This window comes from Ursus americanus, chromosome 29, assembly GCF_024610735.1.
Source record: "Ursus americanus isolate L20-20 chromosome 29, mUrsAme1.1.p, whole genome shotgun sequence".
NCBI classification, from domain to species: Eukaryota; Metazoa; Chordata; class Mammalia; order Carnivora; family Ursidae; genus Ursus; species Ursus americanus.
The window spans coordinates 762,659-789,662 of NC_142155.1; the positions used below are offsets into that span (position 1 = coordinate 762,659).

At 40.4% G+C, this 27,004-nt stretch overlaps 1 long non-coding RNA gene across 8 annotated transcripts in view; it reads right to left on the reverse strand.

Annotated features, from left to right (window-relative positions):
- The window catches only part of LOC123797514 (uncharacterized), a 136,247-nt gene that overhangs the window by 51,220 nt on the left and 58,023 nt on the right, over window positions 1-27,004 (reverse strand). The window contains exon 5 of one of the 8 annotated variants that reach the window (XR_015722223.1): window positions 3,794-6,022. The exons of 6 other annotated variants lie outside the window; for them this stretch is intronic. This is a non-coding gene — a long non-coding RNA (uncharacterized LOC123797514). Of the gene's footprint in view, window positions 1-3,793; window positions 6,164-27,004 lie in introns of those variants that run through there. One more of the 8 variants, XR_015722219.1, reaches the window with a different exon arrangement.

Consider the following 27,004-nt stretch of genomic DNA (forward strand, 5'->3'; position numbering starts at 1 on the left):
GTTGCATTTAACACCCAGTACTCACCACAACATTTGCCCTCCTTAATACCCATCACCCAGTTACCCCATTCCCCTACCCCTCTCCCTTTTGTAACACTCATTTTGTTTCCCGTAGTCCAGAGTCTCTCATGGTTTGTCTCCCTCTCTGATTTCTCCCCATTCAGTTTTCCCTCCCTTCCCCTGTGGTCCACCATGCTATTCCTTATGTTACACATATGAGTGAAACCATATAACTGTCTTTCTCTGGCTGACCTATTTCACTCAGCATAATACCCTCCAGTCCATCCATGTTGATGCAAATGGTAGGTATTCATTTTTTCTGATGGCTGAGTAATATTTCATTGTATATATGAACCACATCTTTATCCATTCATTAAATGTCACTTATTAAATGCAAAATGAAAACATCATTTTTGAGCCTCTTATGCATTGTCTCAGAATGTTAGAAATTTAAAATTGATGGCCAAACGCGGGCTGAGTTTTCAAAACGAAAAGAAAGTTGAATAAAGTTATCATTCGATATAGTAAATTCTTAGGCTGGAAATCTCTTCCCTCATTTAAGGGAGAAAATTAGATATCCATAAGACACAGAAAATGAGACTTTATGCAGAAAGGATTATGCAAAAAATGTACTTGTTTAAAATAATGAATTTTATGTTTGTTTTTAAGATTTTATTTATTTATTTGACACAGAGAGAGAAGGAGAGATAGAAAAGCAGAGGGAGCAGCAGAGAGAGAGGGAGAAGCAGACTCCCTGCCAAGCAGGGAGTCTAACGTGGGGCTCGATCCCAAGACCCAGGGATCATGACCTGAGCCAAAGGCAGATGCTTAACCCACTGAGCCACCCAGGTGCCCCCAAAATAATGAATCTTAAAATAAAGAGGAATTATTATGAGATAGATATTAGCATCCTACTAATGTATCTAACATAATATGAGCATTTTTTCCTGTAATTCAATTTATGATAGATTTAAGAAGATTGTTGCACGGAATGAGACTTAAGAAGTAGAAGCAGAGTATTATATATAACAAGCATTATTATTTATTTTTTTATTAAATAATAATATAGAAGGCTTTGTTAATAGGGCATGATGGAAAAACCTGCCTTTATATTTTATTTTTTTAAATGGAAATAAATGGTGAATTAAATGAACCAGATAGATTCAGCACTTCAAACTGAAACAGCTTATAGAAATAATTTTTAAATCTCAGCTTTTGATCTCTCTCTGAATTGTTTTGGACTATTGCATCGTGTTATATCTGACTGAAGTTTTTGAAACTATGAATATGCAGGATTAGTACTGGACAACACCAAGTACAGTCAAGTAACCAAGAGGTAGGATTGGAAGAAGAGGGAGTGGCTGTTGGCTAGCCAAGGTCAATATTGGAACGTTACGAGGCCATCGTAAGTGCTAAGCTAGAAAAGTGAAGCATGTAAGCATTGCAAGTAGTTTCCAGAGCAATTCAAATGTTTTTTAGCAGATTGGAAATACACATATCTGCTTTTGCCATATGGTATCTTAAATATTTTCTCTTACTTGACTCACTGTAGAGTTGTTGAGACATTTCTGTGAAATATATCTAATTAGAAAATTAGGAATGGGCTAGAAATATCAACATGATAAAAATTTCTACATTAATCCTACAGCGAATACCATACTTAATAGCGAAGCAAAGGCAGGGGGCCCAAGAATCACCAGAACAAACAAGACCCTGCTCCCTGTTACTATTGGTAAACTTGGGTTTAAGTTTCTGGCTAACACAGTAAGACAATACTGAGAAATAGAAGGCACGCCTAAAGACAGGAGAAAAATTACCATGGGCATGTTGATTGTTTTAGGCTTGGAACCAAAGGGACACAGCTAAAAATTCTTTTTTAAGAAAGATGTTATTTATTTATTTGAGAGAGAGAGAGAGAGAGAGCCCACACATGAATGGCGGAGGGGCGGAGGGAGAGGGGAGAGAAACCCAAGCAGATGCAGGGCTCAATCTCACGACGCTGAGATCGTGACCTGAGCTGAAATCAAGAGTCAGACTCAACCAACTGAGCCACCCAGGCGCCCCTAAAAATCCTTAAAATAAGGAAGACAATTCAGCATAGTGGTGAAGTATGAGATAAATATCCAAAATAAATTTTCTTTATGTGAGTAATAACCAGTTAGAAAATTCCACTCACAATAGTAACCTACAACATGAAATAGCTAGAAAAAAAACTAGCAAAAAGTAAGACTTTTATGAAGTATATGAAAGAAGAGAAAGACATGCCATGTTTCTGAATGAAACTAAATATTCAAGATAAATTACTTGTTTACCAATCAAAATTTATAAATATCTTTAGCTTATCAAAAATGATTTTAATATTAAACTAGGTCATAAAAATAGACATATGAGAATGGGTTATAAAATCCTGAAAAAGGAAATATTGAAGTCACACTCACACTACCATATAATAAAATGTAATATGGAATGCTGGTGATTAAATCCATATGATATTGGCAAAGAAGTGACAGATAAATGAAACAAAATGGACAACTTTAGAACAGACTTTAGTATATAGAAGAACATATTCCACAATAAAGGAAACGTCACAAACCAATGGGGAAGATGGAAAACACTAATAAACTTCAGAGAAAAGCAGGATCCTCAGAGACGAAACAGACATGGTGAATACACATATAAAAAGATGCTCAATCTTGCCAGTAATTCAGGAGATGTAAATTGAGGCCATATTGATTCACCTTTCAATACTCCCTAGATTGGCAAAAGTTAGCAAAACATACCGAATACTGGAGAAATGTAGGTCAAGGCAAAATCATGTATCTTGCTGATAAGAATATAAATCAGTATAGTCGCACTGAAATTTGCATTATGCTTTACATTTAAGGCTTACATCCCCCACAACCTAGAGTTTTGAATCCTAGATACACACCTCACAGGAACTGTTGCATATGTGCCTCAGTGGATTTGTGTGAAAATGTTTCAGAAGCATTGTTCATATTAGCAATAAGCAAACAAGACAAAATACTCATTGACAATACGATAAAAAATACATTGCGGCATCTTCACACAATGAAGTACTATACACCAGTGAAAATAAATGGGCAAAATTATAAATGAAAACTAAAAGCAAACTGTTAAGGAGAAAAAGAGCAAGTCACAGAATACTACATACAGCACGATACTATTTTATGAAACCCCCAAACCAGCAAAAAAAATTTTTAAAGATTCCATTTATTTATTTGCCTGAGAGGGCACAAGCAGGGGGAGCAGCAGGCAGAGGCAGAGGGAAAAGGAGACTCCCCGCTGAGCAAGGAGCCTGATGTGAGGCTCCATCCCAGCACCCTGGGATCATGACCTGAGCCAAAGGCAGATGCCCAACCAACTGAGCCACCCAGGTGCCCCCCAAACCAGCAAAATTAAATGACAAATTACTTAGATCATTTGTGTGACAAACTATTGTTTTAAGCACGGTCATGATAAATCCAACACACAGGACACAATAGGGCTTTTCAACGTTAGCCCTATCGACATTTGAAGCAGGTGACTCTTGGGTGTCAGCGACTGTCCTATGCATTATGGGATATTTAGCAACTTCCCTGGTCTCTACTCACTAGACGTCGGCTGTAAACCCCACCCCACTTGTGACCACCAAAAATGTGTCCCAACATTGTGGAAGGTCTCTTGAGAGAGAAAATTGCCCCCAAATGAGAACCCCTGGATAGAGGTTTGGGATTAGGGATCAAAGCAGGCAGACAGTAGGGGAGGAACGCAGGGCAAAGTGCCAACTTAGCAATGACTCTCTGGTCCCAGGTTTGAGTTTAGGTTCAGGGGTGCCATTTTATTATTGAGTCTCATGGCTTACATGCTTTTTATATATCAGATAGCACATACATGAGTTTAACATTAACTATAGATGATAATACATAGTAAAAATTCCAGAATAAAATATCTCAAAATTAGCAATATACATTCTTAGAGACAAAGGTTATTGATGGTTTCTAGTTTCTTCCCTGCGTTGTCTGTTTTCAAAGGAAAAAAAGAACATGCGTTAGTTGCACAAAAAAATGTTTGTAAAACCTTGACAAGTAAGACGACAGCACTCCTTGATTATCATGGTAGGATGTGACACCAATAGAATCATTTCAGAACTCATGCGAAGAAATAGCATTTGACCTGGCAAGATAACAGGGTCTTCTTTTGGTTGTCCTGGATCTCAGAGAGTGCTTATTAATCTAGTGTGTACCCAGCTTTATCTTTATAAAAGCCCATAAAAAAGGATTTGAGATTATTTGTGAGTTTGCTCTGTTTGAAGCTGCTGGCTCCATTGGTCCCAGCCCCGCGATGAACCCTGGGGTTTGTCTCATCTGCTCTCTACAGCAGCTGACGCACAGCGTGCCCTGCTCTCTGTATTTCTAGTTTTTGTGAACCCTTTGATCAAAATCTGATGATGTAAAAAACAAAACAATGGGATCAGTGGTAGTGGCAGCTAAATGAGTTCAAGAAGTTGTTTAAAGCATTGTCACAGTTGAGAAAATGATTCCTTTTCTTCAAATTAGATCCAAATTCTGGATGCTAGAGGAGAGAGAATTAAATCTTATTTTATTTCTTCCTGGTGAGAACACGCTGCCAGAGCCCAGCTGATACATACTCGATGTGAACTCCACGGTGTCCGTCATCCAAGGGTCATCGTAGCCAACACATACTGAGACTTCTTCCTCCTCATGGGGAAAGAGATGCTTCTCTTCCTCTGGTCATGGGATACATAACTAGATATATTTATGGCACAAGCATATGCCACCTGTTTCTAGTTAACCTTCATTTTTTAAAGAAGGCAGAACAATAGAAACCCTGGATTTGAAACAAACTCTTCTGTACAACCTAGAAGAAATCATGTAAACTCTCTGAGACTTTGTTTCCTCAGCTGAGAACTGAAAGTCACAACACCTGCCCGTCTTACTTTGCAGGCAGTTGAGAGAATCGTTTAAGGTTGTGTCTAGGGAAGTGCTTAGGGAACTATTTCTATCTGCCTACCTATACCTGTATCTATATACCTATGGCTCTAGAGAGACATAATGTGTCAGAATTAAATAGACGGTCTTAGTATCACCAGAATACTTCTATTCCAGGGGAAGCCATTCATATTATTTGGGGGAGGAGGAGTCACAAAAAGTAAGTGAAACAGCTTGTTTCCTTGTTTATTCTGTGAGTGGCCCCATTCTAAGGGGGTTCACAGCCTCTCTCTCTTTTCCCAACAGTCAAGCATTCTGGTCACCACTCCTACAGTTTCAAACTGTTGCTTAAGCGAAAGGCCTGTCACTGGCCACTCATTTCAAAGACTCCAGACACAGACATGTCTAATGCAGTGTTTCTCAACCACAGCCAATTTTGTTCTCCTTCTCCCAGCGACATGTGACAGTATCTGGAGATATTTTTGATTGTCACAACAAGGGTGAAGGTACTCCTGTCAGCTTGTGGGTAGAGGCCAGGGATGTTGTCCTCCAATGCACAGGACCGCTCTCCCTCCCCAGCAACAAAGACTTATCTGGTCTCAATATCAACAGTGCCAAGATTGAGAAACCCCCATCTAAGTCGATATTGGGCAACTGTGAAATGGTTCAACTTTTCTGAAGCTTATTCTCCATCCCACTCGTGCATCCTGGGTTAACTGGTGATTAGAATGAAATTCAGACGGTCCCACTTGCTTTGGCTCATTTATACCATGATATCAAGAGGTTTGAATGGGTGTACATCAGTCTCTCTATTTACAGTCTATCAGACAGTCTCCAGGGAATTGAGCCAACTGAACATTTTAATATTGGATTCAACTGCAATCTTCTTGATCTAAAAAACATCTCTGATTTTCTTTTCATTGGGTCTCTGCAATTGATTCTTCACCTTTTGATCTGATTCTGGGTGATTTATTCTGAGTTTAGGTAGAAAAGCTCTTGCTTAGGGTTGAATCACCGTCCTCTGTCTTAAAGCCATTGAGTCGGATAGGTCCTCCATTATATGGGAAGGGACTCTAATCAGCCAGAAGTCAGGAAACAAAGCAGACAGTGAGGGGTGTCAGACGGTTTTCTAGGCAAATAAGGAGGCAGCTGCTAAGCTGGAATGGCGAGAGCAAACAATCAAGAGGCTAGGGACACCCGTATCCGTTTAATCCCTAGATAAAAACGTTGGAGGATTATCACTTTTTAGTATAATTAGAAGACAATGTCTCCCTGCAATCACCAATACACAATACAGAGCAATAAAACAACTGAGTCAGAGTTATATAGCAAATAGGACACCACCCAAAGCAGTCTTCATTTTCTTCTTATTTACCATTACACAGTAATGTTTTTATTAGGCTGGTAAAAGAGCACCACAAGATGACCTACTACAGTGTCATGATGTATTTTAAAATAGCTCTCTTAAATTCCACTGGAATTTAGGAAACAATTTTGAATAAATGCATCCAAAGAAAAATCATTACTGATTCTCACAGGAAGATGTGTTTTTTTCCCCTTTTTCTTTTATATCTCCTTGACATTGACAGTGTGACTAATGTACTCAGTGGTATGGGAAATCCTCAAGGCAATGACATCACAATATGTAATTTTTCCCTTGTGTACTCAAGAAAGTCCAAGTCCTCTTGTACACTTAAAGAATCAAAAAGCCTAACTTGAAATGGGAATAGTATCCAAAATAAACAAGTTGTAATATTCTCTTTCCCCCTCAACCCAGCCTTTTCCCCTGTAGTTTTAAAGTTTAGAATTAGGTTGTCATAATAGTCTGACCTTTCATTTTTAATTAACCAATGATTTAGAGAAGAAAGAATGAAAGAAGAAACTTGCTGTGTATTAAAGTCATTGATGTGTAGTTTTCTTTGGGTTCTGGTGTTTGATGAAGTGCCTTACAGCTTTACATTGGGTTTTTGTTGTTGTTGTTGCCAGCAACTGAAATACCTACTAATGCCTTCTGGCTCTAAAAGAACTGCACAACATTGGCTACATATGTTTACCATTATCCACAGAACTGTCAGACCCTTTATTTCAGTGGAGGCATGCATGGAAATAGGCCAGGATGCGAAGGAACATAGTTCCGGTAGTGAAATTAGCAACTGGACAACATTCCCAGGGAAGCAGCTGAGTTCAGTTCTGGCAAAAATCCTATTGCTGCTGGTAAAAGAAGAAGAAGAAGAAGAGGAAGGAGGAGGAGGAGGAGGAGGGAGGGAGGGAGGGAGGGAGGAAGGAAGGAAGGAAGGAAGAAGGAAGAAGAGGAGGAAGAAAAAGAAGAAGAAAAAAAAACTCCCACAAAGGATAAAATTCATCTAGGGGATAAAGGGAGGTGAATATATATGATTTGCACAGCCGACCAAAAAATAAACCTGATAATTCTTTACATTTATGCTAAATTTTTGGTTATTGGGTGACTTCTGATTTTGGAATGACAAAATGCTTTTCTGAACCTGGATTATACATGATGGTTTAACACTTAAACAGGCAACCTTTTCACCTTTGCAGAGAATTTTAAAAGTTTATCCCCCTATTGTGGTCACTGGATTTAAAAGCCATTACTATGGTTGAATTAAATTGTGGCCATTATTTGTATTTCCCCCAAACTGTATCCATTCACCAAAACAACTATGGTGAAATAGAAAAAAAGTCTATTCTCAGTATAATTTGTAAAATGTTGGTAGAGGTAACTTAAAACATGGAAAATTAGTACAAGATACATTCCCGGGGTGCCTGGATGTCGCAGTCGTTAAGCATCTGCCTTCGGCTCAGGGCGTGATCCCAGCGTTCTGGGATAGAGCCCCACATCAGGCTCCTCCGCTAGCAGCCTGCTTCTTCCTCTCCCACTCCCCCTGCTTGTGTTCTCTCTCTCACTGGTTGTCTCTCTCTCTCAAATAAATAAATGAAATCTTAAAAAAAAAGATATATTCTCAATAACTTACGGTATTTCTTTAGTGTTTAATTAGGTTGCTGTGTAAAAGGGATGCATTTGTAAAATGTTGCTGAATTTTCAAAATATTAAGGAGGGCCTTTTGATACCACAAAGCTTGTTGGGACCAGGTAAAATCCATAAACATACAGATCTGTATGACCATAAAACAAAATGTATTTTGGCCTTTCAGATTCAACTAAAAATACTATGTGCTAATCATTGTATATTTATTATTTTATTTAAGCTTAGCAACAATTGAAGTAGGTTTTATTATCCCTTAAAAGGTAAGGAAATTGAGGCATGAAGACTCACATGAGAAGTATTTGCAGAGCTAGAATTTGAACCCAGGTCTGCCTGACTCTGAACCCACACTGTAGACTCAATAAACCCATTTCCTCTTCTTTCTGGACCCACAGCTAGACTACATTTCCCAGCCTGCCCGGTATTTAGATTTGGCCGTATGACCGAGTTCCGGGCACTGGGATGTAAACGGAGGTGATTTTACCGGTTCGGGACTGGCCTATAAAATCCCCATGCAGTATCCTCTTTACGCTATGCCCCTTCCACTGCTCTGAGGCACATGTACGTGGCCACCTGGGATAGGCTGAATATGACAGAGGCACAGGAAGAAAGGTCCCGGGTCCCTGGATTGCCCCTTGAAAAAAGTGCCATCTGCCAATCTGACGCATCTATTTTGGACTTTATGTGAATGAGAAATAAACTTCTGTTGCATCTGAACCACCACACATTTGGGTGCTTTGCTACAGCAGCTAGCATTGCTCTGCCTGTACACAGTATTACCTGTACATTACAATCATATGTCTGTCCTCATACTGAAAGGACCCAGAAAAGTCCACACAAAAGGGCAAACCTGGAAATAACTTTTAAATAGGGACCTGAAGAAAAGAGATGTGAAGGAACAAGGAGACACTTCATCAACTCTTTTAAAGACACTTTCATTCAGAGAAGACATCTCTTCTTTTTCTAAATAATCAACAAACATCTCAAGAGTCATAAAATCAACTATTGGATATTTGAAAATTGGATATACTGTGTGAAGACCAATACTATGTACACAGAGATGTTCAATAATGACCTTTTTTCAAAACTCCCCCCTTGGTGTGGGGGGGTAAACAGAAGGGGAATGAACCACGAGAGACTATGGACTCTGAGAAACAAACTGAGGGCCTCAGAGTGGAGAGGGATGGGGGATTGGGACAGGCCGGTGATGGGTATTAAGGAGGGCACGTATTGCATGGTGCACTGGGTGTTATACACAAACAATGAACCATGGAACATTGCATCAAAAACTAATGATGTACTGTATGGTGACTAACATAACATAATAAAAATTAAAAAAAATTCCCCCCTTGGATAATTATTTTTATTTGATAGATTTTATTTGAAAAATTCAGAAAGGCAGGGGAAAGGAAAGCAAGAAGCCTCATTATATCTCAACGGGATCATTTAATTAGAAACAAACAAGAGTTGCTTACAATTAAGTAAAATTTTCAAACTCTTAGGGATATTATACTTCACTTCTATAAATTCTGTGATCAGGAATGAAATTAAACTTCTCTAAAAATCAACATTAATGTGATGAGTTTTCAGGGTAGTTATGTTTGTATGAAAAAATCCTTAAAAACCTACATTGTTGTGCATCTATTTAAAAAAATGTATATAAAGAAGCCCTTGGGATAACGCTGGAGCTCTGTAGGATTGTCATGAAAATGCTATATGATCTAAAATGAAATCTTAACATCTGCAAGGAGAATAAAACTGTTCTAGGTGGAGTTGGGACAGTGGAGCAGAGTCTGCTTCTTCCCCTGTCGTCCAAATCCAGGTCCAGTCTGGTCTGGCATTGATCTCCGAGGATCCCATGTGCCGGCATCTCTAGAAGAGACGCCACTTAGGGTGCTGAGTGAATAGTGCCAAAGTTCCAGAGAGGAGGCGGGGAAATAGAGTGGGAAGATCATACATTCTAGAATAAGAGACACCTGCCTTTTCTACTTGTTAGCTATTTGGCTTTTGTTAAATCATTAGCTATCTCTAATTCTGAGTTGTGGTTTATCTGTAAAAGGGGACAATGCTACATACCTCGGATGGTTCTGGTGAGACTTAACAATAATATAAAAGGAGCCCCTGGCAAAAAGAGATAATAAGTGGAAGTGGTTGCTGTCATTGTTGGAGCACAGTCCAATCTTAGAGCACTGTTCAGTCTTGATGCGAGGGAAGTTGACAAGACTTCGCTGGAAGGCTCCAATCTTTGGTCTAAGAGTCAGACTGAGGTTCTAGTTCAAGTAGGGAAAAGCTGGTACACAAACACGTAGAAAACAGGTGTTCAGTCATAAGGGTAGAGAGGAGAGTTCTGGGAGCATGTGACGCCACTCCAGGATCACCAGCATAACTGCCTCCAGATCTTAGTCACTGGGAACGGAGCTCCTTGTGTATGGACAGATGTGGACAAGGTTGTCTCAAAAACTGGTAAAAGATGACCCCTCAGCCTACAGCTATATAGTGTCTGCATCCGCATGAGTTTGAGAGTGGCAGAGACTGAAAGTTGTTATGAAAAACGAGCTAAGTTCCTCAATTTTTTTGCTGTTCTTTATATCACATTCAACAATAAACCATTTCCAAATTCTTACTTGCAATCATGAGAAAGAATTTTTCAATTTTTTCAAGTATAGACTTATATAATGAAATTTGAACCTCTGTGTCTTCTAATTCTAAATCATTTATGATTCCTCATTGTATTTCTCCTTGAATGATCTTTGTTTGTGCATTTAACTTCATTGGCCTACTCAAATAACTCTTGGTGTAGAGAATGTCAGGGTCCCATAAGAAAACAAACGGCACTCTCCAGCAATTCGAAAAGTGAGTCTAATGAAATAAAGGGCTATTTACAAAGAGATGAGCAAGGTGCAGGAAAATCAATAAGGGACAGCGTCAGTACTCTGGGACTAGCAATGTTGGGAAGCTGGTACCACACACAGGGCAAAAGAGACAAGGGAAGGGGAGAGTAGGGGTCATCTGATACAGACGGTGTCCTTTAGCAGAGGTTCTCAAGCAACTAAAGAGAAAGACATATCCTGATCTCATTTCCCCCATGCCTCCTACCCTCTAACTTCCTCCCATTGTCTCTCATTGGCCAAATCCAACCAGGAACCAGAAGGCAAAGGGGGAAAAAAAAATTATCTACCCTTTTCTTCTTTTAAAAATCTCTTACAGAGGTCACCCGGCTGGCTCAGTGGTAGAGCATGCAACTTGGAACTTGGGGTTGTAAGTTCAAGTTCCACCATGGGTGTGGAGCCTACTTAAAAATAAAATCTTAAATAAACAAATAAGTAAATAAATAAATAAATATCTCCCTAGAGATACTGAACATATCATTATTGAATTGTTTTACACTTTATTGGTTTATAAAGACAAAATAAAAACCCCCACTGAATTGTACTGCCAACATTGCCTCTTCATATAAATCCTTTATCCTGCCTTTGCTTGCTAGCTTCCTTCCTTCCTTCCTTCCTTCCCTTCTTCCTCCAACTGAAACTCAGTCTCATGCAGGTCAGAGATGTAAACTGATGCTATTCAATAGGATGAAGGCTTTCAATGGAGGTATAGAGATGTGTACCAAAGGCTAGAACAGTGAAGAGCAGTCCTAAGTCTGCCACAGGGAATCAGAGAGATTGATGCAGGACCCTCCCTGGAAAGAGTATTCCAGATATGTCAAAATGAGAAGAGAGGAAGACTGCTAAGGTGCTGGCCAACCATGAAGAATTTCCTGCTGCTTCTCTTACCTCTGTGCTCAATCATGAGACGTGTCAGCAGGGCGCAGGGACAGCCCCTACAGGCAACTGCTTCTAAGGCCCCCTCGCTCCAGTGAGAGGGAGGGAGGACAGAGGGATGAGTGTCTTGAGCTGAAGGAACCTCTACTCCAGAAGTCGGCTTTCCCTACAGACCTCCTAAGGTTGGATATGGATACGATTAGGGTCTGCAGTAAGTGACATCTGTTTGCTCTGACCTTTGGGTAATGTGGCGTTTCTTTCTCTGGGGCAGATGCTAGAAAGGTGTTTATTGTGAGTTGACAGGGGTCTTGGTGGGTGGTGAGGTGTGAGTCAAAATTCGACTATGCATTTTGGCATTTTGTCTACAGATGTTTCTCAGATGTTTGTGGGCGGGCATGTCTTTAAATAAAGAAATACTAAATGTAAGTTTCTTTTGTGGAGGAAAGGAAAATAACTCACACTTAAAAGCTTGGCCATTTTATGCCTTCAATGGCACTCTTGTTTCATAGCCAGATTAGAATTAGTTATTGCATGTATTTTCTGAAGGGAAAATGTGATCATTTAAGGAAAAATCATCCGTTAATTTGAAATTAACATGCTGATGAAGAACTCGAACGTGGCAGTGGGGAAAGTACGGGAAACGTCATGGGTACCAGATACTAGTTTTACGCAGTCTTGCTCTCCTTCATCCTTCTGACGTACCCTTCCCCTACTCAGGCCAAAAACTGGATTTGGGAAGGCTCATTCCTTACTCCAAATGTTCACTGCACTTGGAGTTGGGAGCGTCCTCAGAATTCACAATCTATACCCATTAATTATACCATGGAAGTCATATCTTCCATTGAAGATGCTGATTTTATAATATTAGAGAGAGAGAGAGATCTTGAAGGATATCCAACTTTTAATTTCTTCAGAATTATGTTAATATATAAAAAATTGATTTGCAAAGGTACGGAAAATCAAACCATGCTTTTGAGAGTATCTTTCTCTTTTTTCTACTTTAAGAAAGAAAAGTAACTAAAACAAAAATAAAATAGTCCATTTTGGTTTTGGTTTCCAGAATCAAAAGTTTTAAAAGAAAGTTTCTCAAGTTTCCAAAGAAATCATCTCTTAGTTTGAAAAATCTTTTTGAAAAACTTTACAAACAAATGAAGAAACTCCTTATAGAGTTGATTAATCTGTTTAGTGAATAAATGAAAAAATAGTGATGATAAAATGAGCCTGGAAACCAAGACCTTAAACATTATGTAGAGTTTTCCTGCTTCATATCAAAACTTCTTGAAATAATGTTTTCGACAGATGCTTACTTTGACCTCTACTTTTAGCAGTTATATGGAATTTACCCCTAAAAACGTTTATTTTCAAAATCAGTTTGTTGTGTATGGTTAAGGAGACCAACTTTTTCCATTTAGTTCATTTAAAATTCTTAAACTTTAATGACCATCTTAACAAGAAGAAAATATTTTATCTAATGCTTCTGCTTAAAAAACAAACAAAAATATAGCTGATGAATGAGTATGAGGAGAGTTGCAAACAAAATGATAAGACTTGTTACATTTGTTAGTGACTATGTTCTAACAGGAATATAAAAACTGCTTCTTCAGCTTAGCTATTATACAGACCTGTACTGTAGGTCTTCCACAGAAATAAAACTGAGAAATGTGAAGTGTGAAAACCTACAGAAAAGACTGCTTACAGTTTTAATTTCTTTCTCCTAACCCAGGATAGTGTGTTCCGGCAAATCTAGAGAACAGATCCACTTGAAAATATTTAAAGTACACGATTTCTTCATTGTACCTCATTGTTACACTAATGACTGACTTGCTTCACTGCCTTATGGAAAGTGGGTCTGTCTTTACTGATATTTGGGGACCTGACCGAGTCTAACTGTAGCCAGTAGTAATTGTTGCTCAGAAAGCCACAAGCTATTCACATGTTTTCCTTTTCTCCTGGGTCTCATCCCACTTCTCCCATCCCTTTCTTCACTTCTCACCTACTTGGAGGGAAAAACGGTGGTAAACATAGCTCTGTGTTTTCCTTAACCAAAATATACTCAGCAGAAGGTCCTGAGAAGAGCTAACTTGGCTTTCATGGCTAATATAGCAGGAGGGCAGTCAGTGTCTGTGAGGTTCAGTATTTCATGTTGGTCCAGTAGAGTCAAGGCACATGTGTCAATCAGGATAGGCGAGCTTATGCGACGGAAGCAAACCACAAAGCAATCCCAGAGGCTGGAAAGAACAAAAGTTTACATCTCGGCGGCTCCATATGCCCAAAGCAGATTGGTGGGAAGTTCTGTTCCCCAGACTCAGGCTGACAGGTGCTCCTCATCATAGAATACTTAGTTCTCTCCCTCTCTCTCTTTTCTTAAAGATTTTATTTATTTATTTGACAGAGAGAGAGACAGCCAGCGAGAGAGGGAACACAGCAGGGGGAGTGGGAAAGAAGAAGCAGGCTCCCAGCAGAGGAGCCCGATGCGGGGCTCGATCCCAGAACACCGGGATCACGCCCTGAGCCGAAGGCAGACGCTCAACGACTGCGCCACCCAGGCGCTCCGAGAACACTTCGCTCTCATCAGAGCTTCTGGGTTTGCCGCCACAGGGAAAGGGAACATGGAGAACTGAAGCCATTGTCCTGGAAGAGACAGATGTGTCCATTTCCTTCCATTCTGTGGGCCAGAATAAGGGACACAGTCTTGCTTACCCTCAAGAGGATAGGGATTGTAACTCTTTATATTCCCACAGGTAAGGAGAAATATTAATATTACCACAGCAAGTCTGGGATTTTTGTTTGTTTTTCTCTAAACTGACCCTCTAGACAAAGACACAAAATAAAATGATCTGAAATAAAAATTACTGTCTTGCACATAATAAGCACTCAATAAATATGAGCGGCCGGGTTATCAGTTTTCTATTGCTGTATAACGAATTAGCATATATTCAGCTTAAAACAACCCCCATTTCTTACGTCCCAGTTCTCTAAGCCCGAAGTTCAGCATGGTGTGACTGGGTTCTCTGTTCACAGCCTATGAGGCTGAAATCATGATGTTGGCCAGCCTGGCTTCTCACCAAGCGGTTCCAGAGAATTCATTGCCAAGCTCATTGAGGCTATTGATGGAATTCAGTTCCTTCCAGCTGAAAACCTGAGGTCCCCATTTTTGTGCTGGCTATCGGCAGGGTCTCTCAGCTCCTAGAAGTGGCTAGAATTCCGTGTCACGGAGGAGAGGTTCCCCAAAGCCAGCAACAGAGAATCTCGCTCGCATCAGATCACTTATGCTTCCAATCTCCCTGACTTCGTCCATCTCTTACGTCTACATCCGTATTTTAAGGGCTCCTATGTTTAAGTCAGGCCCACCCAGACAATTTCCATATCTTAAGGTCAACTGATTTGGGATCTTAATTACAACTGCAAAATCCCTTTTGCATCTAAAGTAGCATGGGATGCCTGGGTGGCTCAGTTGTTAAGTGTTTGCATTCCGCTCAGGGCGTGATCCCAGGGTGCTGGGATCGAGCCCCGCATCGGGCTCCTCTGCTGGGAGCCTGCTTCTTCCTCTCCCACTCCCCCTGCTGGTGTTCCCTCTCTCGCTGTGTCTCTCTCTGTACAATAAATAAATAAAATCTTTAAAAAAATAAAAAATAAAAAAAAATGAAGTAACATAATCACCGTAGCACCATCTTTTCATATTTACAGGTTCCATGGATACTCCTGGAGAGGAGATTACATAAAGGTGAGGGTCATTAAAGATCATTCTATTTCATTTATTTTTATTTACTTACTTATTTATTTAATGGGAGAGAGGCAGAGGAGGGACAGAGAGAGAGAGAAAATCTCCATGCGGGGCATGGAGCTGACATGGGGCGCCATCTCACAACCCTGAGATCATGACCTGAGGCAAAATCAAGAGTCAGATGCTTAAGCGACTAAGCCAGTCAGGTGCCCTAAAAGGGTCATTTTAGAGTTCTATCTACCACGGCAGCCTAGTCAGAGTAGAAAAGTATTACTGAATTGTCCAGATGACTTGGGTTTAAGGCCCAGTTCTGCTGGTTATTAACTGGATGATTTGAAGCAAGCCATGAGCCTTTCTTCTCTGTATCAGTTTCCACAATTATAAAATGGGAATATTATTCCCTGCCCCGCAAACCCCAGAGAGTAGTTGCGAGCATCAAATGAGATTATGAGAAAGCTCTTTGTAAACTTTAAAGAGCAACACAAATGCAAGATATTATTTTGTTTGAATTTAATTCTGCTTCTGAGGACCTGTGAGACCAGATCTTTTAAAAACAATGCTGGATAAGGAGGCAGGCATAGGGGCGGAGGAAGGTCTTGAGAGACACAGGCTTTTTGGCTTTCTGTCCTCGCACAACACAAATCTGATGAGCTAATCGTAAAATAAGTGAAAGCATATGCTACACATTTCTCTTTTTAATGCATGAAATAGGTGTAAAATTTTAGAGGATCACTTTGGCAAGATGCTTTTGGCCTCTGCTCTATATAATGATAATAATATATTACCATATATTTATGTGGTGTTTTCTGCAGGAACTGAAACACTTTAGAGAGAGTACTGTTCCTCTTCTGAATATGACGGTGAGGTAGCAGCAGATATGAAGCATTTATCCAAGTGTAATGTTAGCATATAGACAAGGCCATTCCAGAACACAGGACCCTAAAGCCACATATAAGTACTTTCTTTTTTCCCTTTGATTTATGGTATCTCTCTCAGTTAACAAATAGTTCTGGACTTTTATGAACCCCAAGCCCACCACCTTATTAGCATATGCCTACTCCATATTTTTTTTACACTAAGGTTGAGCCTCAGATTAATTGCACTCCTCCAGTTAAACATTCTCACTTGGCTGTAGGCATCAAATAAATAAAAGTTCACATTGATTGAATAAATTCTGTGAAAGTATTGTTTAATGCACAGCCTGTGAATTTGCCAGCTTGTACCCAAATACACTTAGTGATTGTCAGACACCCAGGTATGTCCTGAGACACAGGACGAAATGCTATGGTCCAAATCCACTTTTTTGCTCTGACTCCATTATGAAGGACACTACCAAGAATGTTTGGAATAAGCTCATCACTTATGGAAATACACGCTCAACATCATTTAAACTTTGTTTTCCCTTCAGGACTTTCTCCTTATCCCATAGAGGTTGGAATCTGGCTGATTCTATTTCCAGTGAAAACTACGCAAGAGAAAACGGTTTCTAACATGCACCGTGAGAAAGGAGGCTAACTACAAGGAAGAACTTCCTGACCATAATCGTTGCTGAATATTGCAGGGAGCAACCTGGAGAGTTTTTGTGATTTGCTACCCAAGAGGACTTAAATGGGGACAATGTCTATGGCATTGGTCCTGGTGTGAACCTAGAGATGAATTTGGGATCCATTTTTCATGGTTTCTTCCTATGGTTCTCTTATTCTTTTTGTTTGTTTGTTTTCCTTCCTTTTTTAAGAAAGGCAGACTGATACACGCAGCGCCTCATCTGGATGTGTCTGGAGTCTTGGAAGCTTGACTACCCTACATTCTCCTACAAATGGACTTCGAGAGCTTGTTTGGAGGTTCTAGCGGGGGTGGGGATGTAGCTACTCTTATACCCTTGACTGAAGAACAGTCCTCCTCTATCAGGGAAGGCTGTCCTCTTCCACAGAGCACACAGCCTCAGGAGGGGTGCACATGGAGCAGTGAGGGAGGAAGGAGACACCCGCCTGGCCAGCCAGATCAGCCAAATCAATCTCAGCCATCAACGGGGTGACAGATGTCACAGCCAGGTCACCCTCACGTCCTCTTTTATTCCTTTTTTTAATGATGAATTCTTAGGCTGAACATAGAATGGCCACACATCTACTCCAAAGTTTTTATTCCTAAATTTAAAAAAAATATATTGTTTGTTATTTTAAAATCACAATCGTCCTCTCTCCAAACCATGTGTTCTAGATTTGAGATGCCTCGTTTGTTCCTTCACCTGATGCATTTGTTTTCTCCCAAGTCCAACACTTCTGACCCTTGACACTAGATTTTGTAAGATTGTCATAAGGAGAAAAACCACTCTGGGGGCACAGACTGATAATCTGCCTGCTCTTGGTTGTCATCTGGGTTCACACTCATTGTAACCAAAAACAGCTATCATCTGTGACTCAGAAAGTAAATAACACAATCAATTCTAATGACACATTCTTTAAAATAGAAATAGTAATACTTTTCTTGTTGACTCAAAAATACACATCAGTAGTTAGAATAACCCAAAATGTTAGATCATTTAATTTCTGAAGCTGTGACAAATATTGTGGAATTGGTCTTATACCTCATATACCATTTAGATGCTTAACGATAAGACAGAGGATCAATTTAAAGCTCTCTTTTTTATTGAGGTGTAATTAACATGTAATGCTAGATTAGATTCAGGTGTACAACACTGATTCCAACAATTCTGTACATAACTCAGCGCTCGCCACAATAAGTGTGGTCACCATCTGTCACCATGTAAGAGTATTACAGTATCATTGACCATATTCCCTGTGCTGCACTTTTCATCTCCGTGACTTATTTATTTTATAACTAGAAGTTCGTACCTTTAAATCCTCTTTGTCTATTTCACCCTCCCCCAACCTACTTCCCCTCCGGCAATCACCAATTTGTTTTCTGTATTTAAGAATCTGTTTTCGTTTGTTTGTGTATTTATTCATTTGTTTTGTTTTTTTAGAATTCACATAGAAGAGAAATCATATGATATTTGTTTTTCTCTGCCTGACTTATTTCACTTAGCATAATGCTCTCCAGGTCCATCTGTGCTGTCACAAATGGCAAGATTCCATTCTTTTTATGGCTGAGTAATATTCCATTATACACACACACACACACACACACACACATACAGGGTGTGTGTGTGTGTGTGTGTATCTCACATCTTCTTTATCCATTCATCTGTTGATCTATCAATGGGCACTTGGGCCACATCCATATGTTGGTGGTTGTAAATAATGCTGCAATAAATGAAGGGGTGCTTTTTAGTATTTTCATTTCCTTTGGGAAAATACCCAGTAGTGGAATTACTGGATCACGTGGTATTTCTAATTTTTTGAGGAATGTCTCTACTGGTTTCCACAGTAGCTGCACCAATTTACATTCCACCAAGAGTGCACGAGGGTACCCTTTTCTCCACATCCCCGTCAACACTTGTTATTTCTTGTCTTTTTGAGTCTAGCTATTCTAACTGGTGTGAGGTGATACCTCACTGTGGTTTTGATTTGCTTTTGCCTGAAGATTAATGATGTTGAACATCTATCTATGTGTCTCTTGGCCACCTCCGTGTCTTCTTTGGAAAGCTCTCTCTTTTTAATAGCAAGTTTCTAATCTTGTACATTCATATACCACTGTTTAGGAATGACAGTAGGACTTATAAGTTTCAGATATGAGTAGAGTTTGACTAGTCATGAATCTTAATAATGTGACATAATGTCAGATAGCAGGGTTTTTTTTTTTTCTTTTTCCTATGCTAAGGCTGGATATATAGCAAGATTTTTAAAAGTGAATTTATAGCCAATTAACTTTGGAAAAGAAAATACAATAAAAAGACCACCCAGTTGATAGCAGCCTTTAAATAACCTGTTAAAAAATACTTGTATACCAAAGTGAGATCCAGACACAGTTCAGATTATTTAAGATTGTTTGTTTACTTCTTGATTCAAAAAAAACAATAGATAACAGTGATTTTCCAAATTTCTCATGTAGTTGTACAACATTTAGTTACCTAAAGATATTGTACATAGGGCACAGATCAAGTTCTCTAGATTGTAATTCCAAGATAACATGACAAAAATGCAGAAAATATGGACTGCTTAAGCACTGAACAAGATACAAAGCAATGAATCATTAATTCTGTCTTACACCTTACTCTGTCTAAAATAACATACACTGCCAGCCCAGCCACACACACACACGCGCGCGCGCACACACACACACACACAAACATCCCACGCTCCTTCCTGACATCCACAGACTCAGGCTCCCAACGCATGAAGGTGCAGAAAGAGAAAACGGAGAAGACTGGCATGGCCCAGAGAACCTGAAATGTCCAGCCCCCAGACCCCCCCCCCTTGCCTTTCTGGACATCATTTGTAGGGTTCTTCTCACATAAAAATGATTGAGTCGGGTTTGACCACATTGGTGGCTTCTAAGCTAAGTTGTACATCTTTTTTTTTTTTTTTTGCTAATTTTCTTCAGTGCCTCCATCTTAGTCCCCAGCTGATTTAAGAATCTTCCAGTTCCTGAATGTTTCTATATTTTATGAGCAGGCTTAAAACTGATTTAAAGTATTATTGCTTTATTGTACTTGCTTTAGCTGAGACTGGAGGAAGCAGAAGACAACAGGGCAAATTCTGAATCGATAGCACTCCCAGGGGCAAGGCCACTGACAAAAGCATGTTGACTCTTCTCAAATATGAAGCATTCATGTAAACAGCCTAGCTCCTACTTCACAAGTGGGAAATGCTTACGAGGTGCCTGGACTCTGCAGGGTGTGTTTCATATTTAATTCTATCAAGAACTATAGGTGGTGTATTATTACCCCATTTTCTACAAATGGAAATGTAGACTCAGAAAAAATGAGAAACTTTCCCATAGTAAGCTGTGATTCTAATGTCAGTCCAACTGTCTCGAAAGCTCATACCCTTTATTTTACTCTTGCCCTCAAGCTACTTGAAGAATCAATTGTAAAACGTTCCTTTTATCATCCAGTACTACTTGAATGCCTAGTTACGCATCCAGTAGGGCATCCGTATGCTTTGCTGGGATGTCCTTCTTGCAAGAACTAGAAAACTGTGGGGTGATGGACTTCCAAATGAAGGGTTAAGTGAACCAGCTACAACAACTTAGACTGTCTTTTATCAAATCTCTATCTAAGCCTTAAGAACCTGGGAAAGGATGACTCACACAGCCCAGAGGCTCGCGTTGGCTTAAAGGGGAGCTGCAGTGTGTCAGGGCAGATCTGCTTAGTGCAGACTGTTCGATGAAGGGTCTGAATTCTGACTCACACAAGCTACATGACTAAAACGGCCCCTTCTAAAAAATCTGGAAGCAATGCTGCCCTCTTGGACGGTACTCTTCCGTGGCATCAACATGGGGTTATCATCCTAATGTGTTTATAACAACCAGAGAGACAGCAGAATGTGAAATCTTCAGGACACAGATTTCGTAGCAGTTTTGGCACAGTCTATTCCACTGAGCCTTGTATGTTTATGGGAAATATTAAATAATCATTTGATTGGTGATTGGGGATAACAGACTGAGAGCTGGGGGATATAAAAGTGTGGGGTCAGAGAGATTTTCTTGACTACAGAAGATAAGGAGATACAAGCTGTGGGAAGCTTTTACAAGAGAGAGCCGTCTCAATGCAGACATTCTAGGCTGGCTGTGCGGGCATGAAGCAATTAGGTCTGCCGATGAGGTGAATCAAAAAATATTTCTAAGAAACTTTAAAGGTGTGAAGAATTTGAGAAGACAGAGAGAAGAGGAGACAGGGTAAACGGATGTGACAGACCTGCTGGCAGACTAACTAAAATGTCTTGACCAGAAGTGCTAATGAATGGAGTCATGTATATTTCCCCAAGAAAGAGAACACTGCAGAAATATCACAAAATTCCAGAAACACTAAAATCACCACTTATTTTATGTGGAAAGGCAAGAGGCTACAGAGAAAAAAGCCAGGTGGCTTCATAACAATTCTGGCCCTGACTGAGGTGGGGATAGAGATACTCCAGCTACCTCACATGTCTACAGGCAATGTTGGGCCCAAAGCTTTCGTGTTGCACTATTGAGTGACCTCATCAAATAAGCACCCTCAGATTTACAATGGAAATTTAGACCTAAGTGTGGAAAAATTATGTGATTTTGCATGAAGATGAATTCAGAAGACATGGGGGGTGGGGGTGGGGGACAAGAAAGGACTCTTTTTTCATTTGTCAACACTACAAAAGTATCTCATTAAACCTTATCACATCCAAATTAGTCATGCTCAGTTCAAGACATTATCAGCACCAGGGGAATCAGTAAAGATTATATAATGGATCCTTTAATTAATCTTCTCTAATTCTTACATTTCTTGCCTGGATTGTTGGCAGAGCCTCCTAATTGGTTTTTCTTAATTGTGATGACAGACCATAAGGTAGCTTCCATGCTCCCCCACTTCCTGGCATTCATGCTTTTGTGTAATCTCCTCTCAAGTATAGGAAGGGCCTGTGACTAGCTCCTGACCTATGCATTTTGGCAAGGTAATGGAATGTCACTCCCATGATCATGTTATGTTATATAGGACTCTATACCGCTAACAGACTTGCTCTAGAGTCTGTCTGTCTCTCTACCTTGCTCACTCCCCCCCTTTTTTCCCTCCATGGCTGGCTTTGAAGAAGATAGCTACATGAATCCTACAGCTGCAAGAGACTGAATTCTGTCAACAACCTGAGGGAGCTTGAAAATAGACCCTTCCCCAGTCGAGCCTCCAGATTAGAACCCAGCCCTGGCTGCCATCTTGAATGCAGCCTAGAGAGGACCCAGCTGAACTTGCTCACTCCTTACTCACAGATAAGATCATAAATAAATGTTATTTTAAGCCAGTAACTTCGTGGTAATTTGTTACACAACATAGAAAATTAATACACTGATATTGCCCTCTATTCCCAATTCTCTTCCCTATTTAATTCTCAACACAGCAGTCAGAGAATCCTGTTAATATTCAAGTACTTTCTCTATTTAAAACCCTTCAGTGTCTTCCTCAACACAGAGCAAAAGCCAAAGTTTATACTATGGCTCCCAAGGCCACAGACACCCATTGCGTCTCTCGCTGATCTATTGCTCTCTCATTGCCCAGTTTATCTATCCTGGCCATCCTGCCAACTCTCCACCATGCCAAGCACCCTCTCTGGCTGTTGGTACTTTTGTCCTCTCTGTCTGGAATGCTCTTCCTTCCAATATGCACGTGGCTCACTCCTTCAACTCTTGCATGTCTTGGCTCAAGGGTTGCTCTCTCAGTGAGGCCTTCCCTGATAACCCTCTAAAACATTGCAATATCCCTCCCACCCCATCACTCCTCACCACCTTTTCCTGCTTTTCTTTTCCTCATAGTATCTGCACCATTCAATATACCAGGTGTCTTACTTATTTGCTTATTGTCTATCTTCCTGCAACAGGCCATAAACTCCATGAGCGTAGGAACTTTTATCAATTTTGTTCCCTGTCTGCTTTTAGGTTATATATCCAAATTAAAGTAAAATCTTCCATTTAAGCATGACATAAGCATCATCAAAAATTCTTAAGTCTATTATCTAGATTATCTGCTATATGACCAAAGGCATGGACCGTTTCAGAAAAACAAATTTGTGCTGTGGAAGAAGACCAAGATCAACCTGACTCACTGAAACCCATCACATATCCAAATTTTCCTTTGGTTTAGATCTGGAGCCCAACTTTACTATCATAAGATCAGCCTTCCCAATAGGGAACTGACATAAAACTAAAGCATCAAAATCAAGATGCTTTCCATGTGACATAGTTGTTCTCAAACCAAAGTTCTATCAACTAACTTTCTCTCTGGTCGAGAAACTAGAAACTTCATTTCTTTAAGTAATCATAAGAATAATTTTGTCAACATCTACTTCTCACTAACTGGCAGAACCAGATCTCTAAGGCTTTGGATCTGGAATCTTAACCAATATCTGCTGAGCAGCAAGAGTCCAGGCTTGGTCCTGTGACCCAGCCCCTATGCTGAACAGGACTGGTGGGGCGGGGACGTGTCAGGATACCTCCCTAGCTGCAGTATAGCAACAGAACTGCAATGATTTCACACAGATTGGAGAATAACTGCTTGAAAAGAGAGAGCCTTGGGGTAGTGGAAAGAGTGGATCTAAGCAAGACCTGCTTAGTTTAAATCCCAGCTGTGGTCCTGACCTCACGACCTTAGGGAAATTATAACTTTCAACTTCATTTCTTTATTTTTAAAATGAAAATACCGTTCCTGTATCATGCAGTTGTTATAATAAATAAATGTGATAGTGAGTGTAAATTCCTCGGAATGGTGCTGGCACAAAGTAGAAGCTCGGTCAGTGTTATTATTAATAATAAAAGTACATTTAAGAGCAACTTCAAGCATTGCATTATTGCTGTGGAATAAAAAGACCATGGCTAGATTTGAATAAAAGGATGTGCATTCCCAGGTGAGGTGCAGAACTGGAAACCAAAGAGCTGTCTTCACATACATACAATGTAGGCATTTGCTCATGTATATATTTGCCCTTTTTGTGACCCATATGGATGATGACTGAATAGCAGAATTTTCTATGCTATGTATTATACTGTTTGGTCTGATGATTCATGTTTCTATGTAACTAGAGAGTCAACATTCTGCCTGGATTTTAGTTCATTTATTTGTGGTTTAGTGTAGATGTACTTCTCTGTTCTGGCAGGATGGAGGAGGTGGTTTCCAAATTCCCCGCAAGCCCCAAGTCTAGGAAAAGGTTCACTTAGATAGAATACCGTTACTCTATTAGGGTAAACTCCTGGAGCACGCACAGACTAATTGAGACATCGTAACCTTTCATATTCACAAAACTACACCTGGCAAAAATGGACTGCCCCCATAGTAGGTGAGGGATGTAGCAGCATGACAGACCCCACTTCCCAGAGCCTGTGCTCTACGGCTACCATCAGACAGAGCAAAGGAGTCCCACAGCGACCTTACGAGCTGATCCAAACAATAACCAGACTTCCCAGCTGGGGTGAGGGCTCTCAGCTGGGTGTGGTTTCTAGAAACAGCTTCCTGGACCATGGCCACATTTTCTCAGCATGTGCTGCTTCAGTAAGGTTTATTTTCTTATGGTGATGGTGGTGTTCTTCACAATGGGGGTGGTGGTAGCCCAAGGTAATAACACCCCACCGTGGTGTCAAGAAAGCCACAAAGCCTGTCTCATTGGCCCTTTTGTTCCTGCAGCTCTGTAGTCCTATCAGAATCTCACCTACCTTCGCAGTCCTTTGTTGGGCTGAGCCCTCAGGAAGTGCAGTGGTCCAGACTTGGCTTCCCCAGCCCACCCACACTATCCCCTTCTGTCCGGGCTACGTGCAATGCGGGATCAGGTATGGTGAATGGAGAGGACAGTCCAGTGCCTCCTAGACTCTGGGATTTCAAGACAAGTAAGTTTTCCCAAATAAGAGCATTAACAAAAAGCAACTGCAACCTAATATCAGAAAACAGTACCGTTTAGGCTTTAGAGCCACACCATCTAGGTTGTAACCAAATCAGCCACTTAACAACACTTGCAGAAGACGCTTCACTACTCCGTGCCTCATCTTTAGTCTCTTTACAATGCGGAGGATAGCTGTACTCCCCTCAGAGGCTTCTCCTAAAAATTATAGATGAATTACCCACTATATGCAGGCAAAGACCCAGCACAGTGCCTGGCACACGTGGTTATTATGTTCATTATTATAACTTCATAAAAGAAAGATTATTTTAACACCAAAAAAGTAGACGGTATCTCAGAGTAAAGGACAATCCTTTCCAAGAAAGCACACCTGGCAAAACAGACATGTGTGTGTGATCACTTAAAGTTTCATTTTATAAAGGATAAAATACAATGATTTTCCTAACACCTACTGGCCAATGTGCAGATATAGTCAACAGTGTTCTGTGAAGTGAAAGTCAAGTTCAGCTCTGTCCTATACTCTGTTATTTACATGCCCAGTATTGAAAATACGGTTTCTCTTAGGCTTATTCTGGAAAATGGAAGTAACACAATGGAAATACAGCCAATTCAAAATATTTGGAGCTAATTAAGAGAAGTCAAATATAAATAGCCCCAAGGAGCCATGATGGTAGCCAGCCCAGTTTCAGGAATAGCAGGGAAAAGCCTACTGGATAATCCTAGTTCAGAGCCTCTGTACCAGAGCCTAATCTATAGATAGATAGGCTAGCTGCCATAGGCCTGTGACTGCTTCCCTAAACACCTGGTCAGGGACTTCTAGCTCTGGAGAGTCTTGAACTACAACGATCTGATATCCTATCCTTGTCCATCACCCTATTCCTGTCCATCACTTGGAAGAAGAGTGACACGAAAATGGATACATCACTCTACATGATGAGTGATTTTCGTACTGTTGGAAAACTGACTCTTGGGCTTATGTTACTGTATTTTAATTCTTCTACATAAAGAGGATGAAAGGCATAGCAGTGTAGATTCCTGTCTGTCCTTGAAACAGGTTTCATATCTTGAAGCAAGAAAATAAATTAATCAACCTCTCAAGGTTTCTCCTAACCTCAGTAACCAAGTACCAAACATCACAGTGTTAGCTGGCAGAAGTACTGGGAAGACACAGAAGCCCGACAATGGATAGTATACTGACAAATAGAAATTCGAAGACCTAGACTTGGAAAATAGTTTTGAAGTAGTCAATAATTATAACAATGACACAGTAATCACCATTGTTAGCACTCCCTTCCTAGTCCCTAACCAAAAGCAGTATCTTAGTCAGGGTGTCAGCTGAAAACAGAACGAGTCTTCAAATGAAGATTCACTTGTAAGGTTCAAATAAAGACACTTTAGTGAAGATACTTTTTATCTAGATGTTGGGAATAAGCGAAGGATGTGGAGGCATCCAGAGACTAGCAATAGTGGGAAGTCTGAAAGGTCAAGGGAAGAAAGTAGTGTTGCTGGAGCTCATGAGAAAGAGCTGGGGCCATGGGAGCCATGGATGCGGAGACACCCAGCTGCTGGCAGAAAAGCAGTGCTGAGATAAGGAGGGAGAGGGAAGGAAATACCTCAAACCCTCTCTTTCCTCCTGCTCTGGAGTCTCCGGCCAGTACCTCCTATTGGGCTATGGGGCAAACTCAAGTGGGGGCCAGGCAGCAGGAGGGGTCGGGAGAGCCATCTGCAGGCACAGGGCAGAGCAGGACTGAGAATGGACGTGGGGGGCAAACAGTAATAGCACAAGCACTTACTATATGCCAGGCCCTGGGCTGGGTGCTTTAGATGGATTATTTAACCTGATTATCAAAAAGCTTCTATGAGGTATGTACTAGTGTGATCCTTGTTTTTACAGGCGTGAAAACTGAAACTTGCGGATGTCAAGTAACATGCTTGGCAGAGCACACTGCCTGCAAATAGTGCAGCCCGGTGGTTGGACTCTGCTAGACAGTTAGAAACAATGAAGAAATAACGTTTGAGATGGTACACTAGATCAGGTGTCAGCAAACCAGGACCTCTGGGCCAAATCTAGCTGTTTTTGTAAATAAAGTTTTATT